This window comes from Mustela nivalis (assembly GCF_964662115.1).
Source record: "Mustela nivalis genome assembly, chromosome: 6".
In the NCBI taxonomy this organism is placed as follows: Eukaryota; Metazoa; Chordata; class Mammalia; order Carnivora; family Mustelidae; genus Mustela; species Mustela nivalis.
Window position 1 is genome coordinate 62,667,336 of NC_139025.1, and position 16,658 is coordinate 62,683,993.

The following is a 16,658-nucleotide window of genomic DNA, read 5'->3' on the forward strand; positions in this document are numbered from 1 at the left end:
ATGCTATTTCTTTTTAAATTTTTAAAAAATTTTTAAAAAGATTTTATTATTTATTTGACAGACAGAGATCACCAGTAGGCAGAGAGGCAGGCAGAGAGAGAGGCAGAAGCAGGCTTCCTGATGAGCAGAGAGCCCAATGTGGGGCTTGATCCCAGGACCCTGGGATCATGACCCGAGCCAAAGGCAGAGGCTTTAACTCACTGAGCTACCCAGGCGCCCCCAGGATGCTATTTCTAAATCAGGTTACTTGTGGGATTAAGGCTTCAGCACAACTTTTTTTTTTTTTTTTTCCAGGGGTGGGGCACAATTCAGCCCATAACAAGGATATAGATATTTTTGAGTCATTTTGACTTGGCCACACAGCCTTTTACTGTGTCATGGTGTCTCCTAAACTGGGTCAATCAATTTGGTCTTCCAGAAATTCTAGCCCTTGCTTAGGCTAATTCTTATCAAGGAGTAGAAATGATATAAACATAAAAATATTGAGTGGTACTTTGCAAAAGTCATTTTCTTTTTTTTTTTTTTAAAGATTTTATTTATTTATTTGAGAGAGAAACAGTGAGAGAGAGCATGAGCAAGGAGAAGGTCAGAGAGCGAAGCAGACTCCCCATGGAGCTGGGAGCCTGATGCGGGACTCGATCCCGGGACTCCAGGATCATGACCTGAGCCGAAGGCAGTCGTCCAACCAACTGAGCCACCCAGGCATCCCGCAAAAGTCATTTTCAACGCAACCAATTCTTACCTCAGTCCCTGCTCTGTGCTAGTCCAAATTGCCATTATCCTGAGGAGGGATGGACCATTTCTGTGTCCTATAAAACTGGATCTTTCTGCTTTCTGACCTGCCTTCTGTATTGGTTATCTATTGCTGCATGACAAGTTACCCCCCAAACCTAGATGCAACAGTTGTTATCTCAGGAGGGTTTCTGAGAGTCAGGAATCCAGGCGTGGCTTCCCAGGGCCCTCTGACATCTGGGCCACTGAGGGGGTTGCCGTCAAGGGGATGGTTGAGCTCCCACCATCTCACAACTCCCCAGGGGCAGATCTGCTTCTGTGTTTGCTCACTTTGCTGTTAGAAGGCCTCAGGTTCTCCCTGGCTGTTGGCTGTAGACATCAGTCCTGGTCACAGACACCTCTCCAGAGCCTTCTCTCAACCAGGCAGCTGGCTGGTTTGGAAGACCAAATGACTCTGAGAGGGAGAGTAGGTGAGAGAGGCTGGGCAAGAAGAAAGTCTTTTGTAACCTAGTCTTGGAAGTGGCCTTGCATTACTTTCCCAGTATTCTGTCAGAGGCAAGTTACTAGGCCCAACCCACACTCAAGGGAAGAGGATGAGAGGAGGATGAGGGCACCATAAGGAGAAGCTCACTTCCTCACGGTCTCTCCTTTACTCTCAAGAAACTGCCACACTCACAGCCCTTCTGAACGCAGATGTGTGGGAAAGCGCAGATGTTTTCCACAATTCTGTGACACTGGCTGGGTGTCCCCCAGTGTAACTCAGTTCTGACACCATTTACACTTGTACCTCGTTTGACTGTGCCTTACTTTATAACTTGAAGGCTTGTGGCAACCCTGTGTTGGCCGGGTTAGCACTTTTTCCAATAGCACTTGCTACTTTGTGTCTCTGTGACACATTTTGGTATTCATGCAATATTTCAATCTATTTTTTATGGTAAACTGTGATCAGTGATTATGACTCCCTAAAAGCTCATATGATAGTTAGCATTTTTTTTTTTTTTTAGCAGTGAAGTATTTTTTAATTAAGGAATGTAAAAAAAAAATTAAGGACATAATGCTACTGCACACTTAATGAACAGACTACAGTATTGTGTAAACATAATTTCTATATGCACTGGGAAACCGAAAAATCCATTTGACTCTACTGTGATATCTGCCTTACTGCTATGGTTTGAAGCCAAAGCCATCATACCTCCAGGGTATGCCTGTAAGATGGTTTCAGATCCATCAGGTTAAGGTTAAGGGCTCAGTTTCACCAGAGAAAACGACGGGGCTTTCAGGAGCCAATCACAAATCCAGGTTGTTACCTATGCTTCCGTCCAATCAGCTATAAATCAAAAGTTCACACCACTTCCTTCTCCGGTTTAGTTAACTTGATAGAGAGGCTCCCAGAACTCAGGAAAGCATCTATTTACTAGATTATTGGTTTTTGGTAAAAGGCTACAACTCGAGATGCCTGGGGGGCTCAGTCAGTTAAGCATCTGCCTTTGGCTCAGGTCATGATCCCAGGGTCCTGGGATCGAGCCCTGCATCGGGCTTCCTGCTCAGTGGGAAGCCTGCTTCTCCCTCTGTCTGCCACTCTGCTGCTTATGCTCTCTCTCACTTTCTCTCTCTCTCTCTCTGACAAAAAAATAAAATTTTTAAAGATTTAAGTTAAAAAAATAGAGGCTATAACTGAGGAACAGCTAGGTGGAAGAGATGACTTGGGTGAGGCGTGTGGGTTGGGGGTGGGGCAGAGCTTCCATGAGCTCTCCAAGGTGCCATCTCCCACCACCTCCATGAGTTCCCACATCCTTAAGTTCTCTGAATTTCATCCTTTTGGGTTTTTTGGCGGTGACTTTCTTACAGTAGGCACGGTTGATTAAATCATTGGCCATTGGTGATTGAATTTGGTCTCTAGCCTCTCTTTCTGGAGCTGGGATGGGGCTGGAAGTTCCTATCCTATAATCAAGTTTGGTTCCCCTGGCAAACAGCCCCCATCTTGAGGTTACCTAGGGGTTTTGTCTAAATCATCTTCTTAATATAAAGTAAGGTGTGGTTGGAAGGGGTTTGTTCTGAATAACAAAAGATACCTTCATCACTTTCATTGCTTAGGAAATTCCAAGGGTATTTGGAGCTCTGTTCAGAACATGGGGAAGACCAAATGTGTATTTCTTATGAAATCATGTATAAGTCACAATATCATGGCACTCAACATGAGGAAGAAGGAATTGCTGGGAACCATTTTAGAAGCTGCCCATCATGTCCTCCTACAGTATATTGGCTAACCATTTTGCAGAGTGACCCAGTTAAAATGTACATCAGTCACAACTCACTTCTGCTCAAAACCCTCCAATGTCATCGCATCACTCTTAGAGTCTGAAGTCCCTACCCGGGCCTAAGTGGTTTGGCCCTAGGTGTCTCTCTGATCTCACCTCCTTTAACTTCCCTTCTTTCACCGCTTTACTTCAGCCTGTGTCCTCTGACGTGATGTGCTGACCCCACCTTGGGACTTTGCCCTTGCTCCTCTGTCTGACCAAGCTGGGTGAGGGGCCTCTGGTGGTACACAGTCTGGGAAAGAAGGCCGTATGACCTCAAGGAACCAGCTTTCTGGACTGGAGGCAGAGTAGGAAGAGGAGTTACCAGATGACTTCTGGAGGCTTCATGAAGGATTCTGGAGATGATGATATCAAGAAGACAATCAGAGACACAGTGGGCGAGGTGGGCCTTGGCTTTGACAGTCAGTGCAGAGAAGCCAAAGAGCCAAGAAGGAAGCACTGAGGAGTCACCAGACCTGTGAGGGGCCTCCCGAGAACTCGAGTCCTCCAAAGATCAACACTGCTGGCAGCTCTCAGAAGGCCCTAGAAGAAAAGGCGCTGCTATGGTCAGGACTGGAGGGTGATGGCTCTGATGCTCTAAAAGTCCATGTGTCAATCTCTTGAGCGCACACACAAACATTCCCTAGGGTCCAGGAGAGGCAGGGCCAGTCCCGGCGGTGAAAGAGACTCCCTTGTGAGTGGCTGCTGATGGAAAACGAGCTGCTCAGGGAGGCCAACATCACAGAGGGCCATGACCTACCTTTATCAGAGACGACATGTTGTCACCACCCTAACATGAGTTCGCTCCTTGGTGAGTTACAGGTATACACCAGGTGGAGTTGTCACACAAAGGAGACTTTATTTGCAGCAAATAAGGAGATCATGGGATATTACTTCCAAAGCCATGACTCCCCAGGCAGGGGTGAGCAGCTTTTTAAATTTAGGGTTTAGGATGAATATTCAGAAAGGGGAGATTTGTGACAGTAGTAAAGGCAGGTGGGTGAAAGGTAGCAAAGCCCACTTATAAATCTTGTCCACGGGGCGCCTGGGTGGCTCAGTGGGTTTAGCCTCTGCCTTTGGCTCAGGTCATGATCCCAGGGTCCTGGGATCGAGCCCCACATCGGGTTCTCTGCTCAGTGGGGAGCCTGCTTCCCCCTTCTGTCTGCCTGCCTCTCTGCCTACTTGTGATCTCTCTTTCTGTCAAATAAATAAATAAAATCTTAAAAAAAAAAAGAAAACTTGCCCACATATGTATATATACATATCTTTATGTTATATTAATGAAGCTTCTGCTTCTGCTAAGATGGAGACTTTGTAATGAAGCAGCTGTAACTGTCGGACCAGGTAGAAGGCGTTGTGGGCATCCTCTGAGAGCTGGTGTAAACTGGACGGTGTCTTGGGTTCCTTATCTCGGATTAGGAATGCAGGGTTAGCTTACTTTTGAAATAGCACTGGGAGTTTTACCACTGATTTATTGTCCGTGATATCCTATTTCCTGGCCTGGTGGAGACTGTTAGTTTTTGCATTCCCTTTGTTCCCTTAAAATCCATAACTACTGTGGTTTTTGCTTTTTTTTTTTTTTTTTTGTAATTCTGACACCTTCCAGAAACTTCTTTGAGAAGTATTTTTGGGCAAGTAGCGCATAGATCATGGGGAATAGCTGGAGGCCTAAAACGACTTCTCTAGTGTCGTGGAAGATAAGTCTCATCTTTCTTTTTCTGGGGACCCCTAACTCCTGCTTAGAGCAGAAGTAGCTCAAGCCTGCCAGAAAGAAGCCGGCTTGCAAGAAGCAGGAGTTCCCAGAGCACAGGATCACTTGTTATTCAGTGACAGTGCCCCTGGCTGGTGGAGCCCGGCCCCAAGGCAGAGAACTTCGGAGGAGAAGCACTTGATCCTGCTTCCACTGCTTTAGCCTTGATGTCTGTGCTGGGGCTGGGTCTGTCTTCTACCCTGCTCACAGCTCATGTGATGCCATCACTTTTAGTGATGCTATGTCATTTGAAGAATGGGTTCCCTCAGGGTGGCCCTACAAAGGTCCCTGTTCTGAAGGACTTCTTGTTGACCCATTGCCCACCCTGGTCCTGGTGCAATGGAACCAGCATGAGTTTGCTCCTTGGTGAGTCATGGAAACTGCCTCAGATGACTTGTCGCACAAAGAAAACTTTATTTGCAGCAAATAATATCAGAGGAAGGGGGATGAATGAGTACCTTTTGTTTAGGGTTAGGATGAATATTCAGAGAGGGAAGACTTCTGGTGGTATGTGGAGGCCAGTGTAAGGTCGTGCCTGAGCCTCAAAGAAACACGCCTAGACACATTGTATGGTTATGTAAATGAGGCTGACGCTCCTCCATGGGCAGATATTTTAGTATTATGATGAGGTAAAGGCTGCCATCCCATGGGTTACTTCCCAGTCCATCTGCACAAGCTCCAGTCAGGGGTTTAGTCAAACTGCCTGGGTGGTCTGGGGTGGGCTGGCTCCAGGCCTTGTCAGGGGACTTGCCATCACGTGAGGAGTGGTTTTGGGTTTTATTCGTCTGAGTTAGGAGGTTAACCAGAAAGAAAAGCTCAAGGAAAAATGTAAGGCAGCGGTTAGTGAGTACAGGCAGGTGGGCAATGAAGGTCGAGCTGTTAGACGCTGGAACCTGTTAGAGACATAGCTTATGCCCCTGCTTGACCTTCAAGATCATCTTTGAGGCCTGCAAGAAAGGCATCACTGCCCACATGCTGCGGCCACCACCTGGGCCGTGGGCCCTGGGCCACCGCCTCCTGAGTGCCTCCCTGCTCTGGGCCCTGACCTTGGACCAGGGCACTGGCAGCTGACGAAGACATGTCTAGTCCTGAGAAATCTCCCCTGCCCTGACTCTGGGGTTCTTGACGTTGTCCCTCCTTTACCTGCTTCTCTTCTTTGTTGTCCAATCTTGGCCCAACCCTTTTCTATATTTTTTTTCTTCTGTCTTTCCTCCTGTGTTTGAATCTAACAAAATAAAATGCCTCTCCGTGCCTGCCTCTCTCCTTTTCTTTCTCTCACTTTCTTAGCCTCTTATTTATTACTGAGTTCTTATCCTGTACAGAGGACTATTTCAAGCTGATAGAAAGTCAGAGAGTGATTCTTTTTATAGGGAGAGGTTCACTTGTTCACTTATATATAAGTGAACTTTATATATATATATAAATATATATAATATATTTTTTACATATATTAATTTTTCCTTTTATGTATTTGTATATATAATAGATACATGTATAAATATAGAAATATTTAATATATAATTAAATACATATTTACAACATATAAATTTACATATTGTATATTTATAATTCACATATAAATATTTAATATATAAAATTTAATATACATAAATATATAAGTGTATAAATAATATAGATCTGTTTATATATATATTTAATAACTTAATATATAATATATATCCTATATAAATATATATTTATATACTTGGTATTATATATAATAATATATATTATATATATAAAAAATGAATACTTTATTTCTTAGAGCAGTTTTAGATTTATAGGAGAATTGAACAAAAGTGCAGAGTGTTTCCATATATTCCCCTATACCAACAACAATTTGTGGTATTATTAGCATCTTGCATTAGTGGATTCATTGTTATAACTGATGAGCTCATGTTAATATAATTAGCTAAATATAGTTAACATAATACAATTATATCATAATTAATATATAAATATAAATAATTATAAATATAATATATAATATATTTAAATAGAAATTAAGTATTATTATAAATAATAATTAATATAATTAATATAATATAATATTATTAGCTAAAATCTGTAATTGACATTAGGGTTCACTCTTTCTGTTGGGCAGTTCTATAGGTTTTTCCAAATGCTTAATAGTATCATAGCATTATAGTATCATACAGAATGCTTTCACTGTCCTAAAAGTTGCCTGTTATCTACCTATTCACTGTTCCTTTTCTTCTCCCAACCCCTGGCAGCGACTGATCTTTGTATTATCTCTAAATATTGAGAAAGCTCTATATCAGAATTATGATTTTCAGGCTGACTTCTTTCACTTAGCAAGCTTCTTTCTCTGTGTTTTTTTTTTTTTAAGATATAATTTATTTATTTGACAGAGAGAGAGATCACAAGTAGACAGAGAGGCAGGCAGAGAGAGAGGGGGAAGCAGGCTCCCCGCTGAGTAGAGAGCCCAGTGCAGGACTCGATCCCAGGACCCTGAGATCATGACCTGAGCCGAAGGCAGACGCTTAACCCACTGAGCCACCCAGGTGCCCCTCTCTGTGTTATTTTGTGGCTTGACGACTCATGTCTTTTTATTGCTGAGTAATCTCCCACTGACTTGCACATAGGTGTGCCACAGTTGGTTTATCCATTTATCTATTGAAGGACATCTTGGTTGCTTCCAGTATTGTGGAATTATGAATAAAGCTGAAATAAATATTTATGTGCAAATTTTTAATTTTTAATTTTTTACCTAATCTCTACACCCAACATGGGACTCAGACTTAACAACCTTGAGCTCAAGAGTTGTGTGCTCTACTGACTGAGACCCTATGGGCAGGTTTTTATAAAGGTAAGAATATAAGCTATTCAAAATGATGTTTATGTCCAGACAAAGGGCATGAGGGAACTTTTTGGGGTGATGAAAATGCTAATGAAAACATCTCAGTTTTGGTGGCGGTTATGCAGCTGTATATATTTGTCAAAGTTCATGGTACTATACACCTAAAAGTAGTGAATTTTACTATTTTATGGTAACTAGTAAGTATATTTCAATAAGCCTACCTTAAAAAAATAGTTAATTATGACCTCTCCACAAACAGGTGATGTTTGCAAAAAATTTTGATGCCTATGTAGAAAGTTAAGTAAATGAGTCAGGATTAAAAGAAAAACTAAAATAATAAAAATATTATGCTGTTGTCTCAGGGTGGTGAGACTGTGAATGATTATTTTTATTTTTCTTTACTTTTGTTATGTTCTCTCTAATAAACACATCATACTTTAGCTATAAGAGTATTAAATATTTCTACTAAAAATATTGATAAAAAACTGAATATATAGTTCAATCTTTGAGGATGTGAAACCGCACAGAAAAAAAAAAGCTAGAGAGAATACTAAAATAGCAAAAACGATACTAACTTTGGGTATGATTTTTTCCTTCCTCTTTTATGCCTATCAGATTTAAAAACCTAACATTAAAATATTAAATTTCCGGGGTGCTTGGGTGGCTCAGTTTGTTAAGTGTCTGCCTTCAGCTCAGGTCATGATCCCAGGGTCCTGGGATAGAGCCCTGCACTGGGTTCTCCCTCTCCCTCTGCCTGCCACTCTCCATGATTGTGTGTTCTCTTTCTCTCTCTCTCTCTCTCTCTGTCAAATAAATAAATAAAAATATTAAAAAAAATTAAATTTCCTCATGAAGCATCTGCTACATTTATAATCATAAAAATATCCCACAAAATTTGGGGTGCCTTTACATAGTTGATAGGTAAAAAATTCACTTTGTTTTCCGTCTAGCTTAATTCTTTGGCAAGTGCAGGAAAAACGATTGCTAGACGTGGGGTTGAGACAGGGCTTCTGGACGCTGTGGGTGGAGGCCCTGGGTGGGCGGCAGCTGGTTTTTGTATGAATTTGGCAGGGCAGCCCAGGAGGCCATTACTACCCAGATACCTGCTTGCCTCTCTTTCATCAGAGAGAAGCTGGGTCCCCTCCCACTAAGGCTGCCACCCGGTGTCGTCTGAACTCTGCCTTGATAGGACAGCATGACCGGGGTGCCGTCTGTTCTGCTCACTGAAAGGCAACAAGTCATGGGGACTGATCGACAGCCTGTAGTTCAGAGGGGCAAGATGGGGTTCTCTCATCCCTTCCTTTTCCTATCTTGGCCTTTTCATGGCAGAAATGGGATCATTGGCAAGACAAAGTGAGGGTAGAAGACAGAGCTTTTGTTGGACTAATGCTGTGACAAGGAGGGCTGTGAGCTGAGGGAAACTCCACTGCCGCCCTCATGCTGGAAGCACCCATTCCCCTTGGCCCTCAGAGGCCTCTCTCCACAGGTCTCCTGGATCTAAGAGACCCTTGCTCAATTGGAAAGAAAAACAGTTTTTAGAAAAGACCCTTAATATGGCTTATTCAAGTCAGAAAGCTAGTTCTACGTATTTGTTCCGCATCAAGATGTGTAAGAGCATGTTGTCTGAAGCTACTGAGAAGAGTGAGGCGCTGAAACGCTGCTGGGTGTGTGTTCTTTCTTCTTCTTGCCTGAAGGTTTTAGTAAGTAGCAGAACCTTACTTAAAATGTCAAGTCTGGTTTTTATTTACTCAATATAGTGTTTTCCAAATTGTGGTATGTGTGCCTCTGGGATGATTTCATGTGGTACGTGCATGCATTTTCATTCATTCATACATTCATTCATTCATTCATTCACTCGTCCCTCTTCTGGTGCTGTTTCCCACTGGCTAACACCAGTGCCTTCTTGCAGGGTCGTTCTCAGGTTCTCTCCTCAGTCCCTCCCAAAAGGAAACCATCCCTCCCTTACCATGGTGTGTGGGGTGGATCTCTCCTAGCCCTTATCACATTGTCTCATGGTTATTTACCTGTGCTCACCCTCTCCTGCTAGGCACAGCTGTCCCCTTCTGTGATCCACATGTGTCCCCTGGAGAGGGAGCTGGGATCTTCCATTGGAGGTCTATGAAGCTCTTTTCCAAAAGTCCAAAGCATGAGTGGGGAGCATTTTAAGGAGTTTCCTTGAAGGCTCCTGAATAATGCAAAGGCCGTGACATGCAGAGAATAGTTTACTTAACTCCTTAGCAGGTCAGGAGCCAGGTTTCCTACAGTTCATTGCCTTGTTCTCAGGTTCTTCTGAGGGTCCACTTAACTTCCTCTTATTCATGCGCACATCAGACGTGCCTCAGACATTACTATTCCTCAGAGTGTGGACCAAACTCACCATTAGATCTCAGGGTCGTGGTAGCCCAGCTTGATTGGCAGACAAGCCATCTGTACATCTAAGTTCCCCCCATTAGAATCCTCTTCCACACAGGGTGCTTCAGTCAGATGAGCAACAGACTCTTGATTTTGGCTCGGGTCATGATCTCCCAGTACAGAGATGGAGCCCTGTGAGGAATCTGCTGAGATTCTCTCCCTCTCCCTCAGCTCTTGCCCACTCCTTCCACCCCCACATGCCATCTCTCTCAAATAAATAAATAAACAAATGAATAAAATCTTAAAAAAATCATACACATGGTTTAATGCTCTGCCAGCTGAAGTTTTATTTATTTATTATTTTAATTAACATATAATATATTATTTGCCTCAGGGGTACAGGTCTGTGAATCATCAGTCTTACACAATTCAGAGCACTCACCATAGCACACACCCTCCCCAGTGTCCATTACCCAGCCACCCTACCCCTAACCTCCTACCCCCCAGCAATCCTCAGATTGTTCCTGAGATTGAGAGTCTCTTATGGTTTGTCTCCCTTCCAATCCCATCTTGTTTCATTTTTTTCTTCCCTACCCCCCACAACCCCTCACCCTGCCTCTTAAATTCCTCATATCGGAGAGATCATATGATAATATTGTTTTTCTCTGACTTATTTCGCTCTGCCAGCTGAAGTTCTTAATAATTACTGAACAAGGGGCACCATATTTTTATTTTGTCCTGTGCTCCACAAATTATGTAGCCAGTCTGAGGATATTTCTTTCCTCACCCTTCTTTTTTTTCTCACCCTTCTTTTTTTTTTTTTAAAGATTTTATTTATTTATTTGACAGAGAGAGATTACAAGTAGGCAGGCAGGCAGAGAGAGAGAGAGGAGGAAGCAGGCTCCCTGCTGAGCAGGGAGCCCGATGCGGGACTCGATCCCAGGATCCTGAGATCATGACCTGAGCCGAAGGCAGCGGCTTAACCCACTGAGCCACCCAGGAGCCCTTTCCTCACCCTTCTTAAGGCTTCTTCCTAAAGCTTGTTTTCTGCTGTTGTGTTGATGTCTTCTTAAGCCAAGCAACAATATAAATGATGAGTCCCATCAAGGGGAAACACACCCCTACCTTTAGGGCAAGGCTTGATCTTATGGTCCCCATGAGGTAATCTTATAAAACATTAATATTAGATATTTCCAAATCTAGGTATTTTAAGTGTTGAAGAGTTCCTAGAGTCCATTCTAGCCTGGAGTCATTCTGTTACAGATGCTAATGCTATTTGTGTCAGTTTTTTTAACTGAGTTATCTTCAAATTTAGAAGCACCTGAAAATGAAACAGGCCCTTAGGTAATGTAACAGCACTTGTTTATATACTAGAGTGAGTCAGAATTGTCCTTCTTTTAAATCCTGACTGTCTAGAGTAGTGCTGGGAGGTACTTGGCAGTTCTAAGCCTATGGGTTTTCAAGCTGGGCTTGATGGGTTTCTAAGAATTCTATGAGGAAATTCTATGAATATATCAGAGGCTACTGGGGGGACAAGCTGGATGCTGTTTAGCTGAGGCTTAGGGTCTCCCATCTTGGCTTCAAACAGAGTCACTCTGACTTTTTCTCTTTTATATTTAGAATTCTCATAACAGTTCTGCTGCTGAAAAGAAATCTTGAAAACTTCCCGTCTAGTTCATCTCATTCTACTGTTATGTGCTAGAAGAAGCTACTGGAATTTAGAGAGATTTAGTGACTTGGCTTGCCCCAGGTAACCAAGTTTATTAAATGGCAGAGCTAGACCTCAAGTTTGACCCCTTGACTCCCAATGATACTTTGGCATTTAATATTGTAGTTGTATACAGACTGATTAAATAATTTCCCTGGGATGTGGTTTTATGAAAGCCAAAGGAACATGTTTGCTTGGCTTATATTTCCAGGAAAACCTGAATTCATTCCCAGAGGTGCCACCTCTAACCCCATCTGGACGTCTCATAAATCTGTACAGTTGTTTGCGAAAGGACTTGGCAAGAGAGAATGGAAGGTGAAAACCGATGGGATACTATTGCTGGGAAAACAAGTTCATGTTCCTGAACAGGCAGGCATGGGAGAAGAGATATAAATGCCCAGGAGTTATGAAGAGGTGCTCACCTTTATTGGTAGTTTAAGACAACAGATTGTTGTGTAACAGATTGATAAAGATGAAAAGTATTGTGGGTAGTTGGCTAGAAGGGGCAAAAGAAGCATTCTTTTTTTTTTTTTTTTTAGGATTTTATTTATTCATTTGTCATAGAGAGAGAAGCGAGAGCAAGCACAGGCAGACAGAATGGCAGGCAGAGGCAGAGGGAGAAGCAGGCTCCCCGCCAAGCAAGGAGCCCGATGTGGGACTCGATCCCAGGATGCCGGGATCATGACCTGAGCTGAAGGCAGCTGCTTAACCAACTGAGCCACCCAGGCGTCCCCAAAAGAAGCATTCTTATCCTCTCTTGGTGGGAGAATGAATTGACACTATTGAAGGATTTCTCTGCCTTTAGTGCCTGTGGTTCTTAGTTGCATTACTTCAAAGAACGAAGAGGTAGACTAGATGAAGAACGGCGGGGAGCAAAGCAAAGTTTTATTGAGCAACAGTATAAAGCTCCTGAAGAGGGAGAAGACCCTAGAGGGTTGCCCTTGGAGTTTCTAAGTTTAAGAGTTTTTAATGAGCTCTTTTGTGGAACTATCTTAAGCAACCAGGGTGTGCTGAGCCATGCCGATCGGGCTTCGCTCACATATCTATCTACCTATTAGGCTAATGTCAGCCCTGAAGATCTCTTGTGCTGACATCTGGGGGCTGATGTCTTAACTGTCCCTTGCCCATGATAGGGACAAATGCTTTGTGGTTAATCGTCTTATTTTAGGACATTTTGCAGAAGTCATTTTTGCAAAGACTGCACAGCAGAGCGTGAGTGTGATTCTGTCTAAGTTGAAAACAGGATCTTAAGGCAGTGGCGTCTTAGCTGTCCTGACTCCATATTTTCTTGTTGGGGACCCTGGCCCTGACTACCTAACTGTCCAACTAACTCCTAACAATACAATTTTTTGAAGGGAATTTTGAAATACCTTTTGAGATTTTAAATAGACTTTTGATCTAGCAATCTAGGTCTCTGTCCTACAGTAGTACTCAAATAGTAGCACAAGTTTATTTGTACTAGGAAATTCACTAGTTGGGACAAGTGAGGGCAGAGACAGCCTTTCTCTAGGCTTCACGTTAGCGCATGGAGGGAACGACACCAGACTAATGTTCTTAACCTTTTGCCCTATCTCCTCACCTACCTTAACCTTGGGGAGGAGCAACTGTTTTTGGTTGTGTGATTGGAACAAAGAGCTGAACACTTTCTGTTTGGCCCCTTCCTCTCCCTCTCCTTGATTGGGTCTGGCAGCATGACGTTGGATTCTTATCAGCTCTTGATCATAGGGTGAACTCTGGCCTTAGGGGTAATCTGAATTTTTGAATCTGAATTTTTGGGTTTAAATTACATTCTGATGGTGGTGGTAGAAATCTGACTAGCAAACTCATTTGGCTCTCACACTTAAGCCATGTTCTCCAGAGCCTGCTTAAATTGGTAATGGAAGTGACATTCGATTTCTGTATCTGAATCCTGTGTCTTTGTCTTTTAATTATTCTGAAATCCAAAAGGAAAATGAAGAGTATTATTGATAGTCTCTTCAAACTCAGTAGTAGAAATTCTAAACAACCATAATGTCCATTAAATAAATTGTAGTACTCCTGTTCAATAAAATACCATGCTGCCATTACAAGGAATAGAAATAGAAATAGAAAATTGTCCACAGTATAATGCCAAAGGGGAAAAAGACGGTAACTTTTTTAAGAACTTACATAGTTAGAACGTGTGTGTGTGTGTGTGTGTGTGTGTGTGTGTGTGTTGTGTTTTAAGTTTGTATATGACCTAGCAGAATGGGAAAATATTCACTGATCCCCTGATAGTGTTTACTTCCAAGGGCTGTTGTGGTGGGGATCTTTTACTTCTCAGATGTATTCTGTTTTTTTTTTTTTTTTTCTTTCCCCACAAAGAGCAAGAGTTGCTTTTGTAAAAATAATAAAATCTAATTTATTATTCTAAACAAAAAAGTTGTGATTGTTACTGATGAGATTAGATAACCTAGTGATCAGAGACTGTACTAAATTCAACAATTTCCCCCTCTCTGGCTACAAAGATAAGTGAGGGCCTTGGAGATGATTAGAATTCATGGCTCTTAGTCTAGAAAATGATACTTGGCCATATTTACCCCAGGACTGTTTTTGAGTATTTTAGTTTAACTCTCTGATCTCATAGGAGTCTTTATTGTTTGTCTTTTTTCCTTCTGATAGTAAAAGTAATATAAACTGATTGTATTATTTGGAAAATACAGAAAAACACAAAGAAAAAAAAGAAAAAAACACAAGCTGAGGGGCACCTGGGTGGCTCAGTGGGTTAAGCCTCTGCCTTGGGCTCAGGTCATGATCTCAGGGTCTTGGGATCCAGTCCTGCATGGGGCTCTCTGCTCAGCAGGGGGCCTGCTTCCCTTCCTCTCTCTGCCTGCCTCTCTGCCTACTTGTGATCTCTCTCTCTGTCAAATGAATGAATAAAATCTTAAAAAAAAAAAAAAACTACAAGCTGAAGGACAAACGGCTTATGATCCCATCATCTAGAAACAAATATTCTTAACATTTTGTGTTGTCTGTTTCCCGTTTTTTCTATGCACATTTGAACATGGCTAATATTACATTCTAAATTAAGATTTGTAACCTGCCACCCTTTAACTTAATGTTATATCATAAGCTTTTTCATCACGTCAAAAAATTTCATAAGCATCATTTTGAAAACCTGTAATATTTTATTACACAGGTGTATTTCAGTTAGAATACTTTGAAGTGCAGTCTGAAAGCAGATGGCTGCAGATTTGAACAGGGTGTCAGGCCAATATCTGTGATTCAGGCCCTTCCATGATAGTTTCAAGACGGCTGCCACTATTCCAGACTTCCCGTTTCTACGCAGTTGAATTTGAACCAAAAGCAAGGGGGCAGGGAGAAAAGGAATTTTGAAAAAAATGTACTTTTTTTGGAGGGAAAGAAGGGAGGAAAACTTTGTCAAGTATTAAGAGCCTTAAAAATGTTTATACCAGTTTGACTTAGTATTCTATTTTGGGAATCCCTCTAAGGAGGCCTTGTCTTGGAACTCCTTGAGCAGAACTGGGTCTCATACCTGATCTTGGACTAATCATGGTCATGATTTATCTCTGGGATATGCCAATTCTACTCAAACACATTATTAAGGGGATAATCAAGGAAAGAAGAGGAGGAATGTGGCTACTGAGCAGGTAATTAAGAGAGTATTTCCTGAGTTCAATTGGTAGCAGGAGCGGAGAGCGGACCCCAGAGAGCCAGTCCTGAGCAGTGCCACCGTCGCCGCCGGCCTAGTTACGGTCACACCTGGGAGGAGCCGCGGCTGCCGTAGCCGGCCCCAGTCACCATCACCTCAACCAGGAGCAGCGAGGCTGAGCGAGACCCAGCAGCCGCCTGCCGCGCCCCCCACCGCCCCCGCCCCCAACGCTGCCCACACCAAGCCCGGCACCACGCGCAGCCGCGCAGGGAGCAGCGGCCCGGGCGGCCTCACATCGGTGGCACCTGCCGGCGGGGACAACAGGGTCATCTCAACGAAGGTTTTGGGAACAGTAAAATGGTTCAGTGTAAGAAACGGATACGGTTTCACCAATAGGAATGACACGAAGGAAGAAGTATTTGTACACCAGACCGCCGTAAAGAAGAGTAACCCCAGGAAGTACCTTCGCAGTGTAGGAGGTGGAGAGACTGTGAGTTTGATGGTGTTGAAGGAGAAGAGGGTGCGGAGGCAGCAAATGTGACGGGCCCTGGTGCAGTTCCAGTGCCAGGCAGTAAATACGCAGCAGACCGTAACCATTACAGGCGCTATTCAAGTCGCGGGGGTCCTCCACGCAATTACCAGCAAAGTGAGAGTGGGGAAAAGAACGAGGGATCGGAAAGTGCTCCCGAAGGCCAGGCCCAACAGCGCCGGCCCTGCCGCAAGCGACGGTTCCCACCTAACTACATGCGGAGACCCTATGGGCGTCGACCACAGTATCTCAACCCTCCTGTGCAGGGAGAAGTGATGGAAGGTGCTGACAACCAGGGTGCAGGAGAACAAGGTAGACCAGTGAGACAGAATATGTATGGGGTTATTGATTGATTGATTGATTGATTAAAAAAAAAGATTTTATTTATTTATTTGACAGAGGAAGAGAGATCAGAAGTAGGCAGAGAGGCAGGCACAGAGAGGGGGGAAACAGGCTCCCTGCTGAGCAGAGAGCCCGATGGGGGACTCGATCCCAGGACCTTGGGATCATGACCTGAGCTGAAGGCAGAGGCTTAACCCACTGAGCCACCCAGGCGCCCCATGTATCCGAGTTATAGACCACTATTCCGCAGGGGTCCTCCTCGCCACCTCAGCGTGGGTACCGCGGCAACTTCAATTACCCACACAGATGCCCAGAAAACCCTAAACCGCAAGATGGCAAAGAGACAAAAGCAGCCGATCCACCAGCTGAGAATTCGTCCGCTCCTGAGGCTGAGCAGGGCGAGGCTGAGTCAATGCCGGCTTACCATCCCTTCCATCATCCGGTTTAGTCATCCAGCATGAAGAAATGAAGATGAAATTCCAGCAATAATGTCCAA

General features: G+C 43.4%; 1 pseudogene across 1 annotated transcript; it reads left to right on the forward strand.

Moving 5' to 3' along the window:
• The first annotated feature begins 9,153 nt into the window (after positions 1–9,153).
• Positions 9,154–16,173, forward strand: LOC309866587 (Y-box-binding protein 1 pseudogene; annotated as a pseudogene). The gene is made up of 2 exons: positions 9,154–9,264; positions 15,326–16,173. The product of its transcript is annotated as a Y-box-binding protein 1 pseudogene (transcript).
• Positions 16,174–16,658: the final 485 nt, after the last annotated feature.